The sequence below is a fragment of the Ceratotherium simum genome, chromosome 16, assembly GCF_057802395.1.
Source record: "Ceratotherium simum simum isolate JZ-2026a chromosome 16, ASM5780239v1, whole genome shotgun sequence".
NCBI classification, from domain to species: Eukaryota; Metazoa; Chordata; class Mammalia; order Perissodactyla; family Rhinocerotidae; genus Ceratotherium; species Ceratotherium simum.
The window spans coordinates 52,068,944-52,096,873 of record NC_141915.1 but is presented as its reverse complement, the minus strand read 5'-3'; the positions used below and the strand labels follow the sequence as shown (position 1 = coordinate 52,096,873).

General features: G+C 36.2%; 1 pseudogene; it reads left to right on the top strand.

The window, feature by feature from the left end:
• LOC101391933 (ras-related protein Rab-9A-like) overlaps positions 1-27,518 on the top strand; it is a 57,453-nt pseudogene extending 29,935 nt beyond the window's left edge.
• Positions 27,519-27,930: the final 412 nt, after the last annotated feature.

The following is a 27,930-nucleotide window of genomic DNA, read 5'->3' as shown; positions in this document are numbered from 1 at the left end:
TCTGCCCATTTTTTTGATCGGGTTGTTTGTTTTTTTGTTGTTCAGTTGTGTGAGTTCTTTATATATTATGGAGATCAACCCCTTGTCAGATGTATGTTTTGCAAATATTCTCTCCCAGCTGGTTGGTTGTCTGTTCATCTTGATTCTGGTTTCATTTGTCTTATAAAAGCTCTTTAATCTGATAAAGTCCCACTTGTTTATTTTTTCTTTAGTTTCCCTAGTCTGGGTAGGCTTGTCATCCAAAAAGATTCCTTTAAAACCAATGTCAAATAGTGTGTTGCCTATATTTTCTTCTATGAGTTTTATAGTTTCAGGTCTCACCTTCAGGTCTTTGATCCATTTTGAGTTAATTTTTGTGAAGGGCGATAGCCGATGGTCCACTTTCATTCTTTTGCATGTGGCTGTCCAGTTTTCCCAACACCATTTATTGAAGAGACTTTCCTTTCTCCATTGTATGTTCTTAGCACCTTTGTCGAAAATTAGCTGTCCGTACATGTGTGGTTTTATTTCTGGGCTTTCAATTCTGTTCCATTGATCTGTGTGTCTGTTTTTGTACCAGTACCATGCTGTTTTGATTACTATTGCTTTGTAGTATGTTTTGAAGACAGGGATTGTGATGCCTCCTGCTTTGTTCTTTTTTCTTAGGATTTCTTTAGCTATTCGGGGTCTTTTCTTGCCCCATATAAATTTTAGTATTCTTTTTTCTATTTCTGAGAAGAATGTCATTGGGATTCTGATTGGGATTGCATTGAATCTGTAGATTGCTTTAGGTAATCTAGACATTTTAACTATGTTTATTCTTCCAATCCACTTGCATGGGATATCTTTCCATTTCTTTATGTTATCACGGATTTCTTTCAATAATGTCTTGTAGTTCTCATTGTATAGGTCCTTCACCTCCTTGGTAAGATTTATTCCTAGGTATTTTATTCTTTTTGATGCAATTGTAAATGGTATTATCTTTTTGAGCTCTCTTTCTGTTGGTTCACTATTAGCATACAGAAATGCAACTGATTTTTGTAGATTGATTTTGTACCCTGCAACTTTGCTGTAGCTGTTGATTGTTTCTAATAGTTTTCCAACAGATTCTTTAGGGTTTTCTATATATACAATCATGTCATCTGCAAATAGTGAGAGTTTCACTTCTTCGTTACCTATTTGGATTCCTTTTATTCCTTTTTCTTGCCTAATTGCTCTGGCCAAAACCTCCAGTACTATGTTGAATAGGAGTGGTGAGAGTGGGCAACCCTGCCTTGTTCCTGTTCTCAGAGGAATGGCTTTCAGTCTTTCCCCGTTGAGTATGATGTTGGCTATGGGTTTGTCATATATGGCCTTTATTATGTTGAGGTACTTTCCTTCTATTCCCATTTTATTGAGAGTTTTTATCATAAATGGATGTTGTATCTTGTCAAATGCCTTCTCTGCGTCTATTGAGATGATCATGTGGTTTTTATTCTTTGTTTTGTTGATGTGATGTATCACGTTGATTGATTTGCGGATGTTGAACCATCCCTGTGTCCCTGGTATAAATCCCACTTGATCATGGTGTATGATCTTTTTAATGTATTGTTGTATTCGGTTTGCCAATATTTTGTTGAGGACTTTTGCATCAATGTTCATCAGCGATATTGGCCTGTAATTTTCTTTCTTTGTATTGTCTTTGTCTGGTTTTGGTATCAGGGTGATGTTGGCCTCGTAGAATGATTTAGGAAGTGTTCCATCTTCCTCTATTTTTTGGAATAGTTTGAGAAGGATGGGTATTAAATCTTCTTTGAATGTTTGGTAAAATTCACTGGAGAAGCCATCTGGTCCTGGACTTTTATTTTTTGGGAGGTTTTTGATTACTATTTCAATCTCTTTACTTGTTATTGGTCTATTCAGATTCTCCATTTCTTCTTGGTTCAATTTTGGGAGATTGTATAAGTCTAAGAATTTATCCATTTCTTCTAGATTGTCCAGTTTGTTGGCATATAATTTCTCATAGTATTCTGTTATAATCCTCTGTATTTCCATGGTATCCGTTGTAATTTCTCCTCTTTCATTTCTAATTTTATTTACTTGAGCCTTTTCTCTTTTTTTCTTAGTAAGCCTGGCTAAGGGTTTGTCGATTTTGTTTATCTTCTCAAAGAACCAACTCTTTGTTCATTAATCCTTTCTACTGTTTTTTTGGTCTCAATTTCATTTATTTCTGCTCTGATTTTTATTATTTCTCCCCTTCTGCTGGCTTTGCGCTTTGTTTGTTCTTCTTTTTCTAGTTCTGTTAGGTGTAATTTAAGGTTGCCTATTTGGGCTTTTTCTTGTTTGTTAAGGTGGGCTTGTATCGCTATGAGTTTCCCTCTCAGGACCGCTTTTGCTGCATCCCATATGGTTTGATATGGCATGTTATCATTTTCGTTTGTTTCCAGGTAGTTTTTGATTTCTCCTTTAATTTTCTCAATGATCCATTGGTTGTTCAGTAGCATGTTGTTTAATCTCCACATTTTTGTCACTTTCCCAGTTTTTTTTTCATGGTTCATTTCCAGTTTCATAGCCTTATGGTCTGAAAAGATGCTTGTTATGATTTCAATCTTCTTAAATTTATTGAGGCTTGCTTTGTTTCCCAACATATGGTCTATCCTAGAGAATGTTCCATGCGCGCTTGAGAAGAATGTGTAGTCAGATGTTTTTGGATGGAGTGCTCTGTATATGTCTACTAGGTCCATCTCGTCCAGTTTTTCATTTAAGTCTACTATTTCTTTATTGACTTTTTGTCTGGATGATCTATCCATTGTTGTAAGTTAAGATCCCCTACTATTATTGTGTTGTTGTTGATGTCTCCTTTTAGGTTTGTTAATAGTTGCTTTATGTACATTGGTGCTCCTATGTTGGGTGCATATATATTTATAAGTGATATGTCTTCTTGATGGAGTGTCCCTTTTATCATTATATATTTCCCTTCTTTGTCTTTCTTAACCTGTTTTATCTTGAAGTCTACTTTGTCTGATATGAGTATGGCAACACCTGCTTTCTTTTGTTTGCCATTAGCTTGGAGTATTGTCTTCCATCCTTTCACTCTGAGCCTGTGCTTGTCTTTAGTGCTAAGATGTGTTTCCTGAAGGCAGCATATTGTTGGGTCTTGCTTTTTAATCCATCCTGCCACTCTGTATCTTTTGATTGAAGAGTTCAATCCATTTACATTTAGGGTAATTATTGATATATGAGGGCTTAATGTTGCTGTTTTGTCACTTATTTTCTGGTTCTTTTGCATTTCCCTTGTTTCTTGTCCCATTTGTTTCGGACTGCCAATTCAGTTTGGTTGTTCTGTCTTATGACTCTTTTAGTTTTCTCTTTGTTTATCATATGTAGTTTTGTTTTGATTATTTGTTTAGTGGTTACCTTGAGGTTTGGGCAAAAAATCTTGTGTATGAGATAGTCCATTATCTGATAGCCTCCTATTTCCTTATACTAAGTCAATTCAATCACTTTCCTCTTCCCCTTCTAAGTTGTTCTTGTTATACCTTATTCTATCTTGAGTTGTGGCTGTGTGTTTACAGTGATGAGGTTAAACTTATTTTTGGTGAGTTTCTTCCTTTGATCTTTGAATTTAGTATTTAAGTGGTTGGTAACCTATTCCGGTAACGATCTACTATTTTTCTGAGTTTGTCTACCTACTTTTCTCCTAGCTCCAAGCTTTGTCTTCCCTTTCTCTTCTTTTGTTCAGGCCTGAGGGCCTCCTTGAGTATTTCTTGTAGTGGGGGTCTCGTGGCCATGAACTCTCTTAGCTTTTGTTTATCTGGGAGAGTTACTATTTCTCCACCATATTTGAAGGATATTTTTGCTGGATAGAGTATTCTTGGCTGAAAGTTTTTGTCTTTCAGTATTTTGAATATATCTTTCCAGTCTCTTCTAGCCTGTAAAGTTTCTGTTGAGAAATCTGCTGAGAGCCTAATGGGAGTTCCTTTGTAAGTTATTTTTTGGTTTTGTCTAGCTGCCCTTAATATTGTTTCTTCGTCATTGACCCTGGCTAGCCTTACCACTAGGTGTCGTGGTGAAGGCCTTTGTCTGTTAATATATATAGGTGTCCTGTTGGCTTCACTTACTGGTATTTCCTGCTCCTTCCCCAGATTTGGGAAATTCTCAGCTATTATTTCCTTGAGTAGGCTCTCTGTTCCTCTTTCCCTCTCTTCTCCCTCAGGAATACCTATAATTCTTATGTTACATTTTCTAATGGAGTCAGATATTTCTCGGAGTCTTTCTTCATTTCTTTTTAGTCTTTTGTTCTCTCTCCTCTTCCATCTGGAGTATATCTGTATTCCTATCCTCTAAAGTGCTAATTCTTTCCTCCATATTGTCAGCTCTGTTCTTTAAAGATTTCAGATTCTCCTTTATCTCCTCCATTGTGTTCTTCATCTCCATCAGCACTGACTGGTTTTTCTTTATGATTTCAATCTCTTTTGTGAAGAAACTCCTCATCTCATTGAATTGTTTGTCTGTGTTGTCTCGTATTTCGTTGAGTGTTTTTATGATAGCTATTTTGAAATCTCTGTCATTTAGATTATGGATTTCTGTGTCTTCGGGGTTGATTTCTGGGTGCTTGTCATTTTGTTTCTGGTCTGGTGATTTCATATATTTTTGCATTGTGGTTCCTGTGTTGGTTTTGTTTTTCCTCATCCTGGAAATCTCTGGTTGCAATTTCCACCTGCCGCCACTGTCTGGTGGTAAAAGGCTGTGTAGTCTAAGCCCCCTGTGCTCTGCCCTGGTTTTTCTGCTGCGATCTGCAGTTTTGTTTTTTGTTTTGTTTTGTTTTTTTTCCCGCTGCGATCCACGGGTCTGGTCATTTGATCAGGTCTGCCACGGATCGCTTGGTCTGGTCTGTCGCAGATCTCTTGGTCTGGTCTGCCGCGGATCCCTAGGTCTGGTCTGGTCGGTTGAGCTGCAGGGTCTGGTTTGCGGGGAGGGGGGAGCTCTCTCTTTTGCCCTCTGGGTCCCTGACGTGGGAGGCTTCTTGTTTGCCCCTCTTTATCTGCTCTCTGGGGTGCTCAGATGTTGATGGTAGCCCCGTGGCTCTTCTGAGTCCTCTGTGCGGGAGTCTCCCACTGGCTGAGAGAGTCCGAAGAGCTACGGTTTCTCTGCCAAGGGCCGCCCCTCCCCCCTCTCTCGGAGCCGCGCCTACCGGGATCGCTGATCTTATGGGGAGGGAGAGGAGTTCTCCTTACCTCTCCCCACTTCCTCGGGGGCCCAGCACGTTCCGCTCTCAGATGTGCGGCAGTGTGGATCTTTCCGCTCTAGCTTTTCACTGTCTGGGATTCCGTTGTTAGTCTGTGACTGTTCCTTTTGTTGTATCTTGTCGGGGGAAGAGTTCACGGGAAAGCTCACTCCACCATGATGCTGACGTCACCTCTGTGAGTCTCATTTTCATCCAAAATTGAGATAATAGTAACTGCCTCATAGTGGTATTAAAAGAATTAAATAAGACAATTTGTGTTAATTCCCTGAGCATATTAATTGTCACATGGCAAATACTCAAGAAATGTTAACTAATAATTACATTAGTAATAGTTGTAGTAGTAACAAATAGCAATGTACAATCAAAAATAAAATGAGAAATTGAATATCATTAATATTGCAGTATACAGTCACGTGTTGCTTAATGACAGGGATACGTTCTGAGAAATGAGTCGTTAGGCAATTTGTCATTATGCGAACATCATGGAGTGTACTTACACAAACCTAGATGGTTTAGCCTACTACACACCTAGGCTGTATGGTACTAATCTTATGAGACCACTGTCATATATGCAGTCTGCCATTGACCAAATTGTCAATATGTGGCACATGACTATAATCATGATACTAGTCTCTTGTGTTTGAAAAGACAACCAGAAATAATTTGTTTTTACTTACTCTGCTTTGATTTGATTCTAGATAACTAAATATACAACTACACTCTAACCTAGCAAAAAAAATGTCGATGCTATTTACATAGGCAAAATGAAGTGAGAGGAGACTGCAAGTCAATGAGTACAATCATCACAAACAATCAATGTGAACCAGCCAGGAAAAAAAGAAAGGTTTTATTAAAATATTTATATTTTAAAAAATATTTTCTTGGGCCGGCCCCGTGGCTTAGCGGTTAAGTGCGCGCGCTCCACTGCTGGCGGCCTGGGTTCAGATCCCAGGCGCTCACCGACGTACCGCTTCTCCGGCTATGCTGAGGCCGCGTCCCACATACAGCAAGTAGAAGGATGTGCAACTACGACATACAACTATCTACTGGGGCTTTGGGGGGAAAAATAAATAAATAAAATCTTTAAAATAACAAATATTTTCTTATATTTTATCACTTTTTAAAAGTTCATTTTATCTGTTCTAATGAGATAATGTTTCAGCTTAAACTATTCTCTTCAGCTTTCATATTGAGACACAGAAATTGCAGAAAAAATAAAAACATTTGGGATCCATTAATATGCCCTATTAGTCCATTTGAAGTGTCAGATGCTTCTCCAGCTGTCATGTTGTTATTCTAACAACTTCCTGTGCTTAGTCCCTTTCTCTGCCCATCTCAATTCTAATTAAAGCAGAACTTCATCACTGAGAATTTCTGAATTACAAAGGAATGCTGAACTTTATATGAGGGAAACATTTGAGATTGTGTAAACAAGTGAAAAATCGCCCAGCTCACATAATGGAATACGCATGAATATATTTTGGTCATCTGTTTTTAAGTGTTATGTGACTTCTGTTTGGACTTTGTTGAGAACACTTTTAAACAGAAGATAGTGATAGTAATGCCAAATAATTGTGAACTGGGATATACCCTATAAGATAAATTTCTGAGGATTAAATATTAAGAAAAAGCCGACTAAAATCTGTCAAAATGCTGAGTTACATACTAAATAAGTAGAATGAGTATTAGAACTCATAGGATTCCTACAAATTTCTCTGAAGATCTATTGATTCACAAAAGAGATGTTGCCAACATTAGACTAATACTTAAAGAGAATGAGAGACCCTGGAAGTATCTGTAAGAAATCCTTTGCGTGTAGCTGAAGAGATGTACACTTAAGAAATTTACAATGTGTGTGAAATGTGCTTTGATATACAAGCATATAAAAGGGTACTTGGTACCTTGGTACTGCAAAGTAGGGATGCCTAATTCAGCTTAGGGATGGGAAGGTTGATAAGGATGCTCCAGTCTGAAGGAATGATATAAAAGAATGGTATATGCAGTGGTTCCAGATAAATACAGATAAATGAGTTCTAGGAACAAGTCAGCTGGCTAATATTTAGGATGCAAGTAGATGAATGGGGACAGTGAAACTAGCACAGACTCCCATTACATAGTATTAGTTGATAATACTTTGAGCTTTGTTGATACACACATACACACACAAATATATACCTCCAACAAAAAATGAAATATGCAGACATGTTCATAAAGACCATCACTGGATTGTGGGATTTGGGTGATTTTTATTTTGTTAACATTTTAGAGGGTTTATATTTATAAAAACGAATACAGATTGTTTGAAAATCAGGAGCTGGCGAGATAAAACAAGTACAAGATTGATTGACCACAATAAAAAGAATTGACGATTAAGTAGTATTTTTGAATATTAAATTTTTGAATACTAAAGTATTCAAAGAAAAGAAAAGAGAAAAGAAAACAGACTGAAGGGGATCAGCATACGCCACTCTAAAATAGGCAGTATGAATCCAACTACATGATATTCTGGAAAAAGCAAAACTATGGAGACAGTAAAAGGGTTAGTGGTTGCCAGAAGTTGTTGGGGGTGGGGAAAGATGAATAGACAGAGCAAATGATTTTTAGGGCAGTGAAAATACTCTGTATGACACCATAATGATGGATACAGGGCATTATACATTTGCCCAAACTCATAAAAAGTACAACAGCAAGAGTGAACCATAAGGTAAACTATGGACTTTGGGTGGTTATGATGTGTCAATGTAGGTGCAGCAATTGTAACAAATGTCCCGCTCTGGTGGGAGATATTGATAATGGGGGAGGCTGTGCAGGAGTGGGGGCAGGGGGTTTATAAGAAATCTCTGTACCTTCCCCTCAGTTTGGCTGTGAATCTAAAACTGTTCTAAAAACAAAACAAAAATAAAATAAACATTCAAACAAAAAAGCACATAACATTTAGGACAAATGTTTATAAAGAAATATCTTCTGAAAAAAGTTTGCTCAGTTTTCCTAAAGGCTTGTTCTCGTATTTTATTTAAAAAGGGAAAAATCTCCAGTCTTACTCTGCTTTCGTAACGATTATGTTGCCCATGGAAATGGAAAGACTTCCTAAAATCTTCAGATGACAAATTTCAAACATGGATCTCAAATTCATAAATTCCCAGGTGTTTGGTAAATTGGCAAAGAGCAAAACTAACCCTGGAGTTTCAGGATTAGACAAGGTAGTAAATGAATAAATTGAATAAGAGGTAAATATTCTTACACCTCACAGAAACTCCTATTACAAATTCTTTACAGAGATACCTACTTCTTAATCCTGTCACATTCTTTGATGGATTTCTACAACAAGGTGACTGATAGAAGCCACTGATGCTTAACATCCATTCATATATTTATTCAACAAGCACCTACTATACTAGTTTGTTTTTAAAGGAAAAACAAAAAACAGTAGATAAAAAAGATAATAATATTAAAATAAAGAAAGCAATAAACTCTAATAGAAAAATCCTTACAAAACTGAAGTGAATGAATGTCCCTGAGAAGTTGGGATGAAATGGAACAGAGGAGATAAAGGATTTACACCAGAGAAGTGGAAAGATATAATAGTCCCCCCTTATCCACGGAGGATATGTTCTAACACCCCCAGTGGATGCCTGACACCCCAGATAGTACTGAATCCTATATATACTAGGATTTTTCCTATACATACATATTTGAGGTGCGACAGTAAAACTAGCATAAATTTCTTTTTCTTTCTTCACAATTTCATGGATAGAAAATTTATTCTTACCGTAGATCCTGGCAAATTCAGCATACGATTTTTTTCTTTCCTTATTAAGTCAAGAACTGTCTCCTTTTCACTTAAGGGAAGAACTTGACAGCTTCTCTTTGGCATATCCAAATTGCCAGCATCACTATTCTTGTGCTTTGGGGCCATTAGTAAGTAAAATAAGGTTGACTTGAACACAAGCACTGTGATAACAAGACAGTCATCTGATAACCGTGGCTCCTATATGGTTCTAAACCATTTGATCAAAACTTCCATTCTTGTAAAAAACAGACATAGGTTAAAATTCCTAACTATGGAACACAATAGAGGAGAATAAGATCTTTCCTGCTGTGCATTAAAATGAGCCCCTTTTTTGTACTGAAAAAGTCTATTTTTTAGATTCATACATCTAGGGATTCATTCTTACCTGGTCTATCATTTCAATTAGCAATACCCTCTTCATACCAACAATGATAATTACATCTCTTTAATATTTATTTCGTGTACTTACTGTGGGTCGGGCACTGAGCTAAGCTCTCCAAACTCGTCTGGTCATTTGGCATGCGTCTTTCAATTCTCACGATAATAGAAAGACGCGCAGACTACTATTTTCACAGTTTTAATGGAAAGAAACACAAAAATAAAACAAATGGAATAAATTAGATTTAAATTGAGTAAGTTAGTTGAACTGAGGCTCAAATCAACCAATACTTAAGTCCATAATTTGAATCATACATTGTATTTCCTCCTCACACATCAGGGAGTTTATAATACTGACACATTAGAAAGAGCCTCTCCAAGAAACAGAGCTGGAGGTGGTTCGCTGATAAAAATAATTCCATCATTCAGCCTAATACAATCTAGTCCAGATATTAAAAGCCTTGTTGGGAAGCACTGTGTTAGAGAGGTCACAATTCAAATGAGGGAACGCTGGTTTCATCCTGCGGTCAGTAGCACAAGGTTCTGTAATTCAGTGTGCAGTGGGCCAGTTGCATATGCCCTATAAAGTTAAGCAGTGCACACGCATCATATCTGTATGCATTTGTGTGTGTGTTGGAGCAGGGCAAGGATCTTCTTTTTTTTTCCTTTCTTTTCCGCTTTAGTTTCTCCAAGCAAGAGTTTGATGCCAAGCCTATTTACGAAGTTCAGCTTTGGGGTCGTGAGAATTTTGCTGCCTACAACTGACAGTTTTATGTTCCCGAGAAGCACAAAGCTTTTATGCTCTCCCTTCGCTTTCTTTAGTGCCATGTATCTTAACCTCTTCTTCTTGACCTGCCCCAACTATTGTTTAGACTCGTATAGGGACGTCTGGACACAGGCAGCTAGAAATTCAGCTTATTACCTGAGTTTTACTGCTGGAACACATTGACAATATTTTGGTGAGTTTTTGCGCAATGGGATCTTTTCAAGCAGTCCGATAATAGTCTCCTTTCGAGCTAGCTAGATCTCTGGAGAGAAATATAATAGGAGTTTGAGAGAGACACAGCCATTCTAAGGTTTTCCTGCAATTAAACAAAGAAAGTAACGAGAAGGGGATAACGTAGTAGTCTTAAATATGATTTTCCTGTTTTCCGTCAGACATAGTTCATACACACATCAGTAAATGTGTGGTTTCGATTGACAACCTTAAAAATAAATTAATAAAGAAATCCCCATGGAAAGAGTGCTGTATACAGGATAAAGATCCAGAAAAAGGCTTTCTTAACCAGAGGTCAGAAACAGTCCAGGCCACAATTTCCGGCTGCAAGTGTATTGTACTCTCAGGCAATTAATGACTTCAGGTACCCACTAGCTTTCAGTAGTAAAAATGAGGGAAAAAAATACATAGACAATCTTCAACGTACAAACAAGCTGTTTTGGATTTGTTTTTACGTCAGCTGTTTGAAACTTGGAACACGTTTTTCCCCATGGAAACAATGATATAAATTGTGGTTAGGTTCTTAAATAGTCAACTAAAAGTCTATTTAACTAATAATGTATTTGAAATATAGTACTAATGGCATTATCCCTAGGTCCAGGTCTCAGAGGCAGGGGCCATGGGGAACCACTGGATGAAGGAACATGGGAAGAGAGATTTCTCCTCTTTAATGACCCAATACTGAACCATCCAATACAAAACCGTAGATATTGCAAAACAGCATTTGCTAATGGCTTAAAAAAAATAGAACATGCTTTTTGTGTTTTGAAGTTTGGAAAAAGAAGAAAATTTAGAATCACCGTAAAATTGCAAACCAGGAATAACCACTATTAGTAAGTTGGTGAATAAATGAAGAAGCTGGTGGCAAACAAAATACACAGTAAAATTATCAAATTATTTTCTCTCTCTGCATATGAAAATCTCTGGAAAGATATAAACACAGTTTTTATTTGTACAGGTTATGTTCTGTTAAAATAGTTGTTTGGGATAACTATGATGCTTTGCTTGGGACCAAGGCTTCATACTGTAGTTGCCAAGACAGAGTATCTGCTATTTAAGGCTTGTGATAGGTACTGCCAATGGCCTTCGAGAAAGGTGGTTCTAATTTATCTTCTCACCAGAAGTACATGCGAGTAGCTGTGCAAAAATTTTGAAATAAGTTTGTCTCCAGCATCATTTCATTTTACTTTCCATGCTCTTCCTAAAGCCCCTCTTCCCCCTTTGGTTGTAGGTTTTTTCTGCCACCCAAAAGGCCTTGGTACCTTCTAAAGTCTGTAAGCCTGTTCACTATAGCCGCACTGTCGTATTCTATTACTCGTCCTATTGCATTATTACTCAGAAAGTTCTCCTTAGTCAAAATTACCACTGCGTTTCCAGAAATTGCATCTCCACGTCTGTGAAAATCTCCCTAAAAAGTGCATCTACGGAGCTGAGAAAAGATGTGTTTTAGGAATGAGGACACATCGTGAGGAGCAAATGCTTTAATCCACAATTCAAGGCATACAAAAGGGCCTATTTCAGAAGAATAGCTAAAATAATGGACTCCTAAATACATGGTGGCTGGGAGATGATGAGTTATGCTGAGAAAATAGTTATCAATAGGCTTAAATATATTTATATGTTTTGACTTAGCCCATTTCTAAGATGTAATTAGAGATGTGGTCAAAGATTTAGGTAAAAGAGAATCATCCAAAGTTGTTTAAAATACAGAATAAAACTAGACACAAATGCCAATTATAACACATTCACGTGAAGGAGTGAACAGTCTTAACATACCACATATGAAGGATGTTAATGGCATAGAGAATGATGCTGACACAGTTAAAGGAAGCCTAAAACATAAAAATTCACATCCTCATAAATTTTTTAAAATCTGATTCATAAATAGATCTATCAATCAAACTGCAAATTCTAGTCTTTTTGGTATTGATCGTAAATAGCAATTTCAATTTTCTGTTTCATGCTTTGCTTCGCAGTGAGTTTACACAGTTCTCAAATCTGGGTTATGAAATGTGCTTTAATAAGATCTTACAGTCAGAAGTCAATAATAAACTCTCTGAGCCTGTACTTACGAATTTTTGTCAGTAGAAAACAAGCTGCCGAAAAACACAAATTCAAATTAGCGTCCGCGGATCCTTAAAGAAACAACAGCTCTATTTTTGCTTTGCCGCTTCCCATCCGTCAATAGTGCAGGTGCTTGGTTCTTCTTCCCATCTCTCCACCGCACAGAATAAAAATAAATAAATAAAGACACACAGGCTCCTTGTCATTGCCATGCTCAGCAACAAGCATTTCAACTGGAGTTTCTGAGGTGATAAATTATTGTTCCCTGTCCCGGCAAGTAGCTTTTTTGAAAGGCCACATCCGGTCTTGGGGGCACCAGCTTTTATTATGCATTTCATATTGAACCAAAGGTCAAATTAATTGGCCTTATCTACGTGAAAAACCAGCTGGTTGCCTAGAGAAATAAAATCTTTTACAGAGACTTTAGGGACAAGTAAACAACAGGAAAACCCGATCCGAGGGCAGCCGGAACCTCCAATTAGAAAGAGAGTAAATTTGGAGGTATTTAATTTTTGAATGATTAGTTAAGAATCAATAACAATTATGTTTTCTCTAAGGAACAGTAGAGCCCATGAGATTCCAAATGTCATCTAAATCTTTACACATATTTCACATATTTCTTCACATATTACAAGTTTGAGGGGGCAGGCAGAGTAGTTATAAGCTGTGCATCCTGTGGACTTTAAGGACCAAGGTAGCAACCTTTTCTATGGGGATAACTAAACCATCCAGAGTCTGTAGAAATCATTTTAGACCTAAAAGGATCAAGGTGAAAGTAAGGTTTTATTTTCCCCAAAGAAATGCAAAATAGATACTGTATGCCTTCTGAATTTCCTATTATTACATATATCAGCATAAAGACTGAGAAATATAATGTAGTGACCTAATAGAATAGAAGAGCAGGCTAATTTAGTTCTCTAAAACATCTGTTCCTCCATTTTCTCACCTGGTAAACGGGATAATAATTCTTGCATCTCATGATGTTTATGAGAATCAAATCAAACAATGTAAATTAATATCTTAGCACTTAGGTTCTGGCAATAAGCAATAAAAATGCTAGACTTTAATATTACTTTTAAAAAGAGGTGAAATAATGATTGTCACTCAGAATAAGAAAATGTAATTTGTTTCCGCCTGTAAGATGCAAAAAAGTAAGCTTATGTCTCCAACTCCTTAGTTGATTGCTTTACTTCTCTCCTTTTCAGTTTATATATGCAAACACAACGCTTGACACAGTTTCATGTGAAAAATGATCCAGAATGGTGAAGATTTGTGCTAGTTAAAAGGCATTTTGATACCATTGAACAATTTGTGACTCTAATATGTGAATTTGACTCACATGTGAATTTAACAAATGTATGAAAAATAATGGGATGGAGGAACATGAATAAGACTTACTTGAAAGGATACTGCTGTGGATACACCATAGCAATCCCTGTGTCTCTTATTTTAATTAATGAGCAAACGCATGACTCTTTGTCGTAAAAAAAAATTTTGAATTTATCATACGTAAACAAAATGGGCAAATAGGATGTGATGGATGAGACTTTCATGCTGCAGCAAAGCCCACATCATATGGAAGCCTGCTGTATCATCCAGTATGGAAAAGATTAAGCCGCAGAACGCACATCTGCTTGGTGGAACGCTGAAAAAGTTAATGGCTGTGAAAAAGGGTTTGAACTTCTAGCTGAGGTCAGAAACAGGGTGATTTAGTGACTTTAGTAAACAGACTCTCAATGAGGTAAAATGAAATTTGGTTTCATTTTGACCAGTACCTAGAGAACATCAATAAACTTTTCAGTGCTCAAAGGTAAGTTCAAGACCCACTTGGAAAGTGAGCTATCTGTAAAAATCAATTCATCGTTATATTCAATAATAATTATATCTTTTATTTCATTCAACCCAGGGAGTAATTTTAGCAACGGGGACATAGAGATGAAATTATTTAGTTAAATTTAGAAAACAAAAAAAACAAAAAAGGAAGAAGAGACAAATGGCCCTCTACCGCTAAGCACTGAGCACGCAAAAGTTGGGCTGAAACTAACAGAACTGACTTTCATGTCTTCCCTAAATTCATATACAAGGCAATGAAATGACATCTTCCTATGTCAATCCATATGCAAGGTTGATTTAACATTACAAAACCAGGTTAATGAATATGCTTTTTAAAATTTCTGGTTTTTGCTTGTCAGATGAGATTTGAGGTTAGTGAGGAAGAAAGTCAAAACAAAAGAACAGGTCAGAAATCAATAGAACAAATAAAACTATCGATTTTGGAGCTAGATATGTGGAGAAGAGGGAGAGATAAAACTAGATGCCTCTGAAAATAAGAATTTTCTTTCCATTTCTCCAAAGATCTAATAAAAATTCTCTCTACTTAGTAGAAAGGGCTGATATCACATCTCTAGGAACCCATGTACAGAGGAGGGCAAAGAAACAATCTCGTAGGAATATATTACTGGATCTTGGCCTATAAGGTGGATCCATTGGCTTATCAGATTTGCTACAGCAATTTGAGCTTCAGTAACAGTGGCTGATATTTCAAAGGCATTTGTATTTCCTTATGAGACTTGGAAAAGGAGCAAATGTGGTGGCTTTTGCAGCACAAAAAGGCCAACTTGGGGACCCAGAGCTGATCAGATTCCTTTGGGCTCCACGTCTCCATGTTTCCTGGTGGAAAGCAGAACGTGCGTGAGCTGCTTTGACTTCAAGCACCCCAGGAACCGTCAGTGAACCTGAAAGCCCCCACATCTGGCTACAGCTTGCCCTTGTTTGCTTTAAGTTCTGCACGCAGACGACCACCCTAGCTGCGAATTCAGGGATGGCTCAGCCAGGGGAGGTGGGGAATCTGGAAGCTCACCTGGGCTGAGGGTGAGGTCCACTGCATTTTCAAGTCTCCTTTGTTTTGTTAGCGTTACTCCTTTAGAAAGAGGTTTCTGCAGCAGCAAGAGCACATTCATCATCATTTCCTCTTTGCTTACACGTTCTCCTTCAGGTATAAACTATGTCCCAGCAAAGAAATGATTGGTGCTTTTCAGAGACGCCCCCAAACACATACCTTTATAGAACAGAAACTTCTGGGTTAGATGCCTCCAATAACAACGTACTTTCCACAGATTTTGTTTATCTCTATGACAGTTCAGATTGTTTCTCTTCAAAAAATTATCTTCCATCTAGAAGAAATTGAGTAGAAAAGCAGATTCTCAGAGAATCTTTGACAATGATTAAGTACAATGTGTTCTACTTAAAAATAAGTATATGAGAATGAGACAGACAAACATAGAAGAGAACAGAGACCTGAATGATCTGGTAGTTAATAGTTAAAATAATGAACTACTCTCTAGGTTTGTCAGAAACTCATTACTTTTTATTTTTTATTTTTTTTTTGGTTGTTGTTGTTGTTCTAGAAACCCATTAGTTTTAGTTTTTTTTTTTAGCATACATACAGAAATGAAAATAAGTCAATCAAGAAATGATCCTTAAAAAAACAAAAGGCAATGTGATTTCTACCTTTTTTCTGTTTTTTCCAAAAAATATCATTTTTTGTGAAATTTCAGGAATGTAGCATCCAAAAACCTAGTTAAAAAGTGTAAATTTTATTTATTGGTGTATTTTGCCTACCCCCAAACAAACTTGATATACTTCTAAATACAAATGACAGAATAAAATGTTATTTTTTCAACTATTTGATATACATGCCTTTAAGTACACCATCAAGTAACTAAAATTTCCTGTTGTATAAAGAAAAACAAAATAAAAATAGAATAACAACAACAAAAACAATCTAGATTTATACCCTCTTCCTTTTATGTGTAAGATATATAAAAGATAACACCTAGAGGAAGAATCTGAGTTCTATTGAGAAATCACAGCACTACTGTGTCTCTAGCCACGCTCTCAGCCTCTAGTTTTTCTCCCTGCTGAAGAGGGCAGTAGGGTAGCCCCTCTTCTCTCTTGCTCAAGTGGTAGATCCAAAGAAGTCCACTGCACTGCCTCCTACCCACGGAGTCGTACCTGGCAGATTTTTTCCAGAGAATCTATTGTACCTTATCTTTCTGCTTCATAAGTGTCCACAAGTCATTATGCAGGTGTCCTTTGAACAAAAACGCTGCTTGTAGTTGTCCAACTGCTGGCAAAAACATTTGCTTATAACTGTGTCTGTTGATTAATTATTATAGGGAAATTAATAAACAGAGGCAATTTCCCCCTAAGCAGGAAAGATTGATTCCCCCAGTGGCCTGCATTTCTAATAAAGTGCTTTCTAACTACACCTCTAAGCCTGCAAGCCCTAAAGTTCTCAATCTATTAAGTGTTATCCTTGGAAATGCCACTTATTGGAATTTTTGCTCCAAATAACCAGGCTTTAGATTAAATATGTGGATGTGGATGTAAAGAAAAGGAGAGTATGAAGGGGAATGTTGTAGCTGGAGATCACTAATGAGGAAACCAAACGAATCTTTTTCAGATTTCTGTCATTGCCACGTATGTGGTTGTCAGTCAACATGGAAAATGTTACTCAAACGTTATCTAAATTTCCGCTCACAGAATGTAGACTCATAAATAAAAACAAGTAGACCTTATTCCTAGAAACAAGTAGGTTGTGTGTTAATAATCCGTTAGCAGTTAAATTTTCAATGTCAGGACAGTTATTTGATGATAGGTCTTCTCTGTGTAAAAGAGTACGTGACTATAATTATTCCTTCCCTGGTCTATGGATTTTCGCTACAATTGGGAAAGGAACAATTTCCCAGACCTCTAACATCTCTGAGCCTGAAAACCAGGTAAAGATGCACTTGACACACCACACTTATCTGAAAGCTTGTATGGGCCAGAAAATGGGCAAGAACAAATCCCTATTTGTTTATTTTATTTCGGTACTGTCACCAACTAACACACATGATATGTGGCAGTGAGTCAATAAATATTTGTCAAATTATGACTGAATCACTAGATTTCACTTTGTGTTAAATTGTGTCTAATATAAATCTGTCTGAAAAAATTCTGGTGTCCTCTCATACCTGTATCAATCTTTATTGAGAGAGTTTATACAGAGGACAGAGAATTTGATCGGCATAGTGTTCAAGACATAATGAACATCTGATTACCCAAAATAGTGAATAAAATTGATGAATTGGAGACTACAAAGCAAGTTTTGTGGGGTTTTTTTGAGACAAGAATCCATTCTAATTCCTTTTTTGGTTTTAGATTCTGCCTTCCTAGTTACACCTTGCATTGGCCAATATTAGAAAGTGCTTTTATGTCCTGAATGATACAAAGTGTAAAAAGGAAAATGACAGGGAGAATGCAGATCGGTTTTTTAAATGGTAGCATCCAATCTGAATGGTTCTGGTGCACTTAAACCTATCACTCATATTGAAGCACTGACGGCATCACACTGATCATTTTAGCCTTCCATGCCTTGGTAGTTTCAGACATTGCACGCTACACTTACGTCTGGGGAAAGATAGATGTCCGTTAATTCTCCAGATGTGCTATCTGCCCAACTGCACTTATATCCGCGTCTGGAAATGTTTAAATAAATGACTAAATTTTTTTCCACTTTATTTCTGGCTATCTCAGTATCCTGGATTCCTGTCCACAGCCAGTTCATATCTTTCTTGATCTTCATCACAATACTAGGAATTCTTCCCCCTGCTATATATATATTAATGTCGTATCATAACATTTTTCAAATGTTTGTTTTCAAATGGTAGTTTTTAACGTCGGGATGAAGAACGCATTTTAACCGATGTGCTGATACTTCCACCTAGTGGCTAGAGTGGAGAATACAGCTTCTTCTCCTGTTAAAAACTAAAAAGAACGCCTGGATCCTCTACAATTCAATGAATTGGCAAATATTTCTTGAGTACTTTCCATGTGCTACACATAGTGAAGAAAACATAATGAATAAAATAGTCTTATTTTAGAAGTAACAATAAGATAATTAATTGAAAAATCACTCCAATATGCTTACTGAAATATATAGTTATATATTTAACTTTTAACATCCATTACATTTTCGGAACAATTTTATAGTTACAGAAAAGTTGAAAAAATAATACAAGAGTTCCCACATATACCTCATCCAGTTTCCCCTTATGTTAACATCTTACTTCTCCATGGTGCATTGGTCAAAACTAAGAAACTAACTTTGGTGCATTTCTGTTGAGTATTTCTGTTGACTAACTTCAGACCTCATTAAGATTTTGTCAGTTTTTCCACATATGTTGCTTTTCTGTTCCAGGATCCAATTCAGGATATCACATTACATTCTATATCATGTCTCCTTAATCTCGTCTGGTTTGTTCTTTTTAATGTGCCAAATTATTATACTCTACCACAATTATTATTTTGATAGCAATAAAAAGAACAGAAGGAACAAGAAAGTGAGTACAATATGTGTATCTGTTAGGCAATTAACTACTATATATTCTTATGAGGTTATTTTCAAGGTTTGAAGGATTTTAAGAATATAGAGGAAATGACAATGCTTGGAAGAACAGAATGAAAATATGCTGAATTTCCTTTAAAAATAGAAATCTGGGAACCACATTTTCTGTGCTATTTTCTGGTTAACCTTTGGGCTTCTCTAGCATGAGACCAGTTTCACCACAGAGCTAGCAGTCAGAGTGTGGGATGAATCAAATGCTAAGTGATGGAGCTGCTACTTAATGAAAAAATTGAATTAGAGGAAGAAGCAACAGGTTTCACATCCAAGGAGATCAGAAGAAAGAATTTCATGTTTAAAAAAATCAACATCCTTTCAGAGTCCAGGTGTAGATTTGCATCAAGCGAGCCTAGATTTCTGTAGTCTACAGTGATTTATTCCTTCCCAGGCATTTGTGGTCTATACCACTTGATTAGCAAACAATAATTTCTCATCTGGTGATGCTGCAGTGTAAACTTTATATTTAATTCACAAATGCTATTTGTTAAGTTGTCCACCCAACCACTTTGTAATCACTTGTAATTAAGAATAATGTCTCAATTTTATCCTATGTGCTTAGCATAAATACACACAGGAAGGCAAAACTCATTTCATTCATTCATTCATTCATCCCACAAATACTTATTCAATGTCTACCACATACAAGCTATTCCTCTAGTTGCTAGGCATGTAGAGTCAAAAAAACAACCACCTTGATTTCATGAAGCATCACAGACTCTGAGTTGAAAATAAAAACCTTTTGGTTGGCCATGAATGAAAATATCTATCTACTTTTCTCTTTTGCATTGCTTTTTATTGTTTTCAATCCAGTTGTTCTGCCACTAATTTCCACGAGCAAGCCCTAGATTATTTTAAAAAGCTGCTTCACAATCAAAGAGAAGAGCTGAAAGGATTCAGGTTTAAGACTAAATAAGCTGACCCCCTCTAGTTGTTTCTCATGGTTTGATTTGAGAAACAAATTATGTGAGTCTCACGAGTTATGTGAGACTGTGTTAAGAGAGACTCCAGTGGTAGAAAAATAGCACAGTTTGGTAGCAAATTAGCACTGTTCTAGAAAAACTTCTTGGAAATGCAAAGAAAATCATGATTAAGCGTTTTGGATAGAATCAAGAATGTATAGGAATTTCGTTTAGAATAAAGAAGATATTTAAATAAGTGAAGAAAGGATGGACTTAATAACTATTGATAAAGAAATTTCCTTTCTTTGATGAAAGAGAAAGCAGATTTCTCCAAAGTCACAAAACATACTTAAAAAATAATAATTTTTAGATAAAAGTAAACGATGTGGAAGGGAGAGCACACCACTCAACATTTGAAAGAAAGAAGCTAAATTTATTACTGACTTAAGTCAGGCAGAGCTGTGATTTTAGGCACAGATTTCCTGATTGTCAGGCAGGGAGCTTATTTTATAGAGGGATTTGGAAGAGATGGAGGACTGGCAGACTTTCGTACTCAGGAAAAGGTTGGTGTCAGCTATGGAAGTATGAAAGTGTGCTTATCCAGGTGAGCTTATCATTGATTGACTGGCTTTCAGAAATGTGTTCATGTGTCCACAAGATTTGTACAGATATTTAACCAAAAAAGATATACGATGGCAAATAAGCATAGGAAAAAAGAAAGATGTTCAGTACCGTTAGTCATTAGAGAAGTGCAATCTAAAACCACAATGAAACAACATTACACGTGTACTCACAGGCTAAAATTAAATTCTTGATCGCAATAAGTGATGGAAAAGATGTAGAAAAACTGAGACCATCATATACTGTTGGTGGGAATGTAAAATGGTAGGATGAGCTTGAAAAACAATTTCACAGATTATTAAAAATGTTAAAGCTCTGCCTACCATACAGTCCAGCCACTCCACACAGGCTCGTACACAAATGTTCATAGCATTTATTTGTAATAATCAAAAAGTGGAAACAACACAAATGTACATCAACATAGGATGCATTAAAAATTTGAGCTACATCCATATGATGGGATACTACTTACCAAGAAAAATGAGTGAGCCACATTCATGTCATGAATGCAACAACGTGGATGAATCTCAACAAGTTAGTTATGCTGAGTGAAAGACATAAAAAAGGGTACATACTCCATGCTTCTATTTATATAAATTCCTAGAAGTGCAAACTAATTTTTAGTGAAAGAAAGAGATTGATGTTTACCTGAGGATGAGTGGGGCTGGTGGTGGGAGAGATTACAAAGAGGTCTGTCTAGAGAGTGGGATTGATGGATAAGTCTACGATGGTGATAGTGGGATGAAGTGGGATGATGGTAAGTCTATGTTTAACTTTATAATAAGCTGCTAAACTACTTTAAAAGTGCCTGTACCATTTTGTATTTCCACTAGCAATGAATGAAAACATACTGTAAAACTTGCTGTAATATTCCCTTGCCAGATTTTGTATTATCATTTTTCTTTTTTTTCAATTGTAGCCTTTCTAATAGTTGTAAAGTGATATCTCATTGTGGTTTTAATTTGCATTTCCTTAATGACTAATAATGTTGGGCATCTTTTCATATGGTTATTTGCCATCTGTATATTTCCGTTGCCGATGTATCTCTTTCACGTTTTTGCTCCCTCTTTTAATTTGATTGATTTTTTTCTTATGGCTATATTGTGAGAGATCTTCACCTATTTTGGTTGCAAATCTTTTGTCAGATATGTGATTGGCAAATATTTCTTCCCATTCTATGGCTTGTCTTTCCATTTCCTTAAGTTTGTTTCACAGAACAAACACTTTTAATTTTAGTGGAGTCTCATTTATTTATATGGATTGTTGTTTTTATTTCATATCTTAAGATCTCTTTGACTAACCCAATGCCACAAAAATTTTCTCCAATATTTTGTTATAAAAATTTATAATTTTATGTATTAGGTGCATGATCCATTTTGAATTAATTTTGTATAAGGTGTAAAATATACCTCTAATTATCTCTTTCTCTCTCTCTCATGGATGTCTAAACATTACCATTCACTATTTCAGTATGTTGAATAGGATTGGTGATGGTGGACGTTGTTTTCACATTTGTAATCTCAGGGAGAAAACTTTTATCTTTCATCATTAAATCTGATGCTAGTTTTAGTTTTTCTGTTGTTGTTGTTGATTCCTTTTCATGTGCTAAGGGAACTTCTAGGGTGCTCGCAGTTTTTGATGGACAAATGTTGAATATTGAGTGCTTTTTGTGCATCTGTTGATGCTGTTACCTAGGTAACTTCGGTTGTCAGGTCTTCTATATTCTTGCTGATTTTCTAATTGTTTAATGGGAGAAGAATGTTAAAGTTCCAGCGATACTGGTAAGCTTGTCTGTTTTTCCTCTCAGTACTATCATTTTGCTTTGTATATTTTGGAACTCTCTTGTTAGGTAAACAAACATTTAGGATTCTTATATTTTCTTGGTGAATTGATCTTGTAATCATTATGTAATGTTTCTCTTTTTCCTCTATAATTTTCTTTTTTTCTGAATTCTATTTTGTTTTGTATTAATATAACCACTTCATCTTTATTTTGGTTAGCATTTGCATAGCATATCTTTTTCCATCTTTTTGCTTTTAATCTATCTATGTCATTATATTTCAAGTGTTTTTCCCAAGTAATTGGGAATAACTGTAATGTTTTTCGAGTACTTGGAAACAATCCAATAACTGGGTCTTGTTTTGTTATTGAGTCTAACAATTTCTGTCTTTGAGTTCTTGTCTTGAGGCCATTTGTATTTAATGTAATATTGATGTGATTTCATTACGTCTTGCAATTAAAATAAGTTTCTGCTTATCTCTTTTTTTTGTTCATCTGTATACCCTTTTATTTTGGATTATTTAAATATTTTAATATTATATTTTAATTAATCTATTGGTTTTGGGCTCTTTCTATTTGTATTATTTTTGGGTGGGGAGGGAGGTAGCTCTAGGGGTTATAATACACACACCTAATTTTTCAACGTCTATTTATAGTTATTATTTTACCAAATCAATTAAAGTATAGAAATATTACAACCATGTAGGTCCTTTTACCCATACTCCTTTATGTTACAGCTATCACATATATTACATTTACATACATTGAACAATGTCGTAATTTTTGCTTTCAATATTCATACATACTTGAAAGAACACAAGAAGAGAGAAAATAATGTTTTTGTTACTGAGATATTTTTCCTTTCTGTTGCCCTTCCTTTGTTCTTGAATTTCCAAGTTTCCCTCTGGTATAATTTCCTTTTTGACTAAAGAACTTCTGTTAGCATTTCTTTGGAGCAACTAATTCTAATTCCTACAACTGAGAATGTCTTTAATTCACCTTCATTCCTGAGAGATGTTTTCATTGGATATAGGATTCTGAGTTGACAGCTAGTTTCTTCCATTACATTGAAGATGTTTTCCACTGTCTTCTGAAATCCAAGTCTTCTGTTGAGTAATCTCTAGTCATTCAAATCATGATTCCCCTATATATAATATGTCATTTTTCCCTGGATGCTTTCATATTTTTTTAATCTTTGGTTTCACACAGTTTAATTACGATGTGACTAAGCATAGTTTTCTTTGACTTCTGATTTTATTTTTCTGTCATGCAATATCAAGGTTTCTCTGTAGCAAATTCAAGTAACATGAAAATGGAAAAAAGCCAAGAAAGCAATGTACTCTTACCCATAATTTTCTTTCAATTTTCCCCTACCAACTGTAATCATTTCATCCCCTCTCACTCATTCCTTACCTAACTCCAATTCTGATTCTTTTCCACTCCATAAATAATACTTCTTGCCAATATCTCAAATAAAATCTATTTCAATAAATGTAATGGAAGCTTTTTGGTCCTTATATTCCTGGACCTCTCTGAAACTTGTAATATAATTGACCACTCCCTACTTCCGGAGAATAATACTGGCCTATGTAACCTTACACAATTTGATTTTCTCTAATCTTCCAGTTCCTCCTCAGTCTTGTTTTTTTTTTTTTTTTGGCCAGTTTCTCTTCATCTACTTGTCCCATAGATGCTGCTATACCTCATAGTTCTCTCTAGTTCCTTATTTTAATACCCTCCCCAAACAATCTAATCAATGCTATGTTTTTCTTTATCGTGTATATGTAACTCACAAATATTTATCTTCAGTCTGTACCTGTTTGCTGAGCTATAAACCAGTATAACACAACCATCTGTTGGCCATCTCCACTTAGATAGCTCTCAAACATCTCAAAATCAGTATTGCCATATTTGAACTTGAATTTCCCTCAAAATCGGCTCCTCTGTCAGTATTTAAAGCATTTTCCAATAAATAATAATATAATATGCCCCATTAGAAACCAGAAATCTTAGCATAAACATTAAGTCTACACTTTGTCTTACCATTCACATCCATTAAGTAGCAAACCTTGCCAATTCTTCTAAATATCTCTTAAATGAATCAATGTCTCTCTTTTTTTCACAGCCATTATTTACTCTAGTCCGAATCACCATCATATATTACTGACAATTGCAATAGTCCTTCTCACAGGTCTCCCTGTGTCACTATTGCTCCCACTCATCAATTCTCAGTGAAGCCAGTTGGTGTGATTTTTGTACATGCAGACTGGACTATGTCACTTTCCTTTCTGAACTAGAAAATAGCTCCACCTTGACCATAAAGACTAAAATCTTTAACAGGGCTTGTAGGGCTTCCCTGATCTACCGACCGACAACACAACCAGTGTATTAATTTTCTGTTGCTGCCATAACAAATGATCTCAAACCGAGTGACCTAAAATAGCAAAAATGTATCATCTTGTAGTTCTTTAAGTCAGAAGTCCAACACAGGTCTCACTGTGCAAAAATCAAGGTGTTGATGGGGCTGCATTCCTTTCAGTAGGCTCTACAGGAAAACCCACTTCCTTGCCTTTTCTAGCTTCTAGTTGCCCCCCACATTCCTTGGCTCATGACCTCCTTTATCCATCATCAAGGCCAACAGTGATGGGTCAATTTCCTGTCATTTGTTGAACTTCTTCCCCTTCTTCCATCTCATGCCTCTGCCTCACTTTTCTTCCATCTCATGTCTCTGCCTCACTTTTCTTCCTCCCGCTCCCACATCTGAAAGCTTACAAAATTACATTGGGATCTTTTCTCTATGTAAAGGTCAATGGATTAGCAATCTTAATTCCATCTGCAATCTTAATTATCTTTTATTGTATAAGTGTTCACAGGTTCCAGGACTAGGATGTGAGCACTTTGGAGAGTGGGCATTATTCTGCCTATCACATCTAGCCTCATTTCATTACTATTGCCCTTCATGGTCTACCCACCAGGAACTTCCTTCTGTTTCTTGGGGGAAAGGGTAGTGGTAGAAGCACCTGGTTCTGGCCTTCACGTTCTCCCCAATACCTCGAAAGTTCTTCCGCCCAGCCATCCACTTTCCCCCTTTACCTGGTTAACGCTCATTCTTCCTTTCTTCTTTAAATTAAATTTCACTTCATCAAGGTGGTCTTTTCTGACTTTTCTAACCTTCAAAATCAGGGCAAATCTCTTTGTTTTAGCACAGTCTACTCCACCTTTTTTGCATTCATCTCATGTATCACTTCCCTCGTGAAATGCAATTTTCATATTGGCAGGGACAATGTCTACCTTGTCTCCTGTGGTATCCCAGCACTTAGCCGGATACTTGGCAAAGGAGTGGTGAATACCTTAGGAACTGATCTAAAATTTTTGCTCCTTATCTCTACCCCTGATATTCCCTCTGCCTTGATTCCACTTCTTCCACTAGCCTACTTCCTCCAGTTTTACTCTGCTTGGCTAATTTCTAGCTTTATTAATTTCGATTAATCTAGATTAATTTCTATTTTTTAAGATTCACTTCAGTGTTTTCTCTTTTTCTAAGTCTCCTCCAAGGGCACCACTCTGAACCGGGTGCTCACCTGGGAATTTCTGTAACATTCCTTGGTCATGACCCTTACATTGTAATAGTATTCACCCTTAGTTAGATCTTGAGCTATTTGAGGACAGACACATATTCTTGTTAAACCACATATCTCCAAAGTCTAAAACAGTGCCTGACAGATAGAAAGCAGTCAATAAATGGTGTTGAAAGAATCAATTAATGGGTTTCTTCTTAAGAAAAAAAATTGCATCAGTTTATTTCCAAAAAGAATAAAAACATCAAAGTTGCTGAATAATATGTACATTGATAAAAACTCTTCTGCCTTATTTATTTGTTTGTTTGTTTGTTTATTTATTTATTTGGGGGGGAAAGTGCCATGGAGCCAGGGCCTTAGAACAAAACTCTACATTTGACAAATTAACATGGCTGTCAAATTCCATGCTACCACAAGATGGCAGGGTCGTATTGTGCTTGCCTCCTATATAAATGTGATATATATGTATAAAATATGTATATATGTATAAAATATTCTGTGTTCTTTCTGAACAATTAATACTTATTATTGTAGAATAAATCACTAATAAATGGACCCTGTTCAAAATAAATTATACCGAGGAAAATTCTGGCTAAACTTATTCCTATTCCTGAGTCAGCTAAAATCCAATCCTAAATTTTTTTTCCTTCCTAGCACTTCAGTAGCTATAATTTGATGCATGGCTGCTATGAGAAAGGGGTCACTCTTATTGATGGATAACATCTCTATTTTTCTAAGAAGAAACTGAAGTGAGGAAATGTTAACCATCGCATCTAAAAACGTCTGGTCAAATCCTGAGCTGAAATGTACTCAGGTCTTTAAATTTTTTAAATTCAAAATTACCAATTTTTTTACTAGGCTATTCTGCCCCCATAGCTCTGTGTGTGTGTGTGTGTGTGTGTGTGTGTGTTTTCCTATGTGGTCCTATCTTCCTGATATTGTATGTTTCTGAAGGATAAAATTGTGACCTAACCAATAGATTTTTCTCCAATCAAACCTTTCATTTGGACTTCTCTCCGTGCCATTCCTGACTCTTGTGCATTCCCCAGATTCACCAGGATGGGCCAAGCCAGGGGCCTCCCCGTGGCTTCCTCTGAGATGCAGGTGGTTAGGAGGTGATGATGGCGCTTAAACTGAACAGTTAAGGGCTCTGAAGTCAAAGAGCTTATGATTAGCAAAGGCAGGAAAATTATCGTTTTTTAAAGCAATTTTACTTGGACATGTGAAGTTGGGAAGAGGTCTCTTACAAACATATACATGACTAATAAACTTGATACCCAGGCATTCCATACAATAGGTGTAGGATTTTTAAATAAAGATTTGGAGGTGAATGGCTCATTTTAACTTTGCAAGTTTGGAACACAGTCAGTCAAAAGTGGTTTAGAAACCCGAGGGCACCATTTGACACCGATGCTGAGTGTTGTGTTCTTACTTTTAGCGTAGCTGACTCTCAAAGTCTCCAGGACTTGATAACTGGAAGAAAGAATTCATATATTCAGCAAAAGTGAATCAGCCTGAGAGCTTTACTCTTGTGATTCTCGGTAATAAGATTAGCAAATGTGAATAGCAAGAATCTGCAGAAGAAGCCTAAGCCTGGTGCACGGCCGTCAACTATCCTTACTTGAAACAAGTGCAAAAGATGCAGCTAAGGCTGCACCAGCCTTGTAGGAAGCAGTCGGGGGAGTTCTTGTTATTAAGGATAAGTCAGATATCTTAATACAGACAGATGAAGTCTGTTCATTGAAAGCCCAGGGTTAGCTCATATTACTGTTGATGGTTAAAGCAATTGTCAATACATTCTAACCAACTCAGACATACACACAAAGTAAACATAGGGTGGATTAGAGAATCAGTATTTGCAGCAGTGTGTTATTGACTAACAACTAACACCATTAAACTAACGTATACTGTTGCTTCATCAGTAGGAGGGAGAAGAGAAACATCTACCCACTGAGAAATTTATTTACTGAATAATGGAACCTTGCATTTTTAAATTTTGCTGGGTGTCAAATAACATTAATTTAAATATGTAGGCTATAGATCTAATAATAAGTGAGGTGACCAAGATATTAATTATAATTAAAACAAGATGTTGACATTCTAGAAGTTATAGTTGGGTTTTTTTTTGTTGTTTTTTTTTAGGAAAGTAATAATACTAGATAATAAAAAT